This window comes from Lupinus angustifolius, chromosome LG06, assembly GCF_001865875.1.
Source record: "Lupinus angustifolius cultivar Tanjil chromosome LG06, LupAngTanjil_v1.0, whole genome shotgun sequence".
Lineage (NCBI taxonomy): Eukaryota > Viridiplantae > Streptophyta > Magnoliopsida > Fabales > Fabaceae > Lupinus > Lupinus angustifolius.
Window position 1 is genome coordinate 8,587,756 of NC_032014.1, and position 1,125 is coordinate 8,588,880.

Here is a 1,125-nt window from a genome sequence, read left to right on the forward strand (position 1 = left end):
TCATTCTTGTCTTCTAGCATGTGGTTGGTTTGGTACCCGTTCTGCAACCCGTCTGTCGTGCTGGCAGGTAGGTTGGTGGAGTACGGAAAACATGTTGTCCCTTGAGTCAACTTTGGTGGTCCCAACAAGTGGGCCCACCTCGGCGACCAAACATATGACCTTTGGTTCGCCGGGTAGGAACAGTTGCCCCCAGTCTGCCAGGATGCTGGATGAGTATGCTGGGAGACTTGATACGAGCCTCCTTTGATTTGGGTGAGGGGTCCGTTTTGGCGTCTTAATTGGTGGCTCCGTTGGGCGAGCTTATTGGATGATGGGGTCTTTTCTATGGCGGACTGTCCTCATGAGGTTTGGCGCCCTGGTGTTGAAAGGCCGTCAATTGAGTTGACCAAGGTGTTGGGCGAGGCTTGTTATGGCTGATTACTCTGTTGGGCGTATGGATTTATCTTGAATATCTTGGCGTCTTTCTGGGACTTATGACGTATTTCCCCAATTCCTTGCACCACGTGGTAGGTATTAATGGCCTTGGGCAGTGCACTGGCCAGAGTGGACGTTTCATCATTTATCTTCTGCGACCTTTAATATCCGCCGAACTTTATTATGCCTTGGGATTCACCGCTGGTCACTTAACTGTTAACATGTGTCAAGATCTCTGGATTTTGCCGAATTTTCCTTATTTCTCGGATTTCCATTGGATCGCACTCGAGTGTCTTTCTATGGTTCTGATGAGGACATGGATGGGCCTGGTGATTTGGCCCATGGTCCAGGTTCTTCTATAAGTAGAGGTTTTCGTGATGTTTTCACTTTTACGCATTTTGAAAACCTTTGAATTCACTCTGCCATTTCTTGCTTTTCGTGTGATCTCCTTTTGGATTCTTTCAACTTCTTCAAAAACCCAGGTAACCTTCTGTTCTCCATGGTTTTTATTTGCGATTATGAGTCTGACTCCGACGTGGAGATCCTCCATGGACCTCCACCGTGTTTCAAGAAATTGCCCCCTTCGTCTTATGCACAGGTGGAGGTTCTTGAACCGTTGAGTGTAGTCCCTCCCCCCTCCCCCAGAGGTGGAGGTGCGGGGTTTTATTGGAGGGGTGCCGATGACTATCTGGCCTCATTGCGTGCCAAATA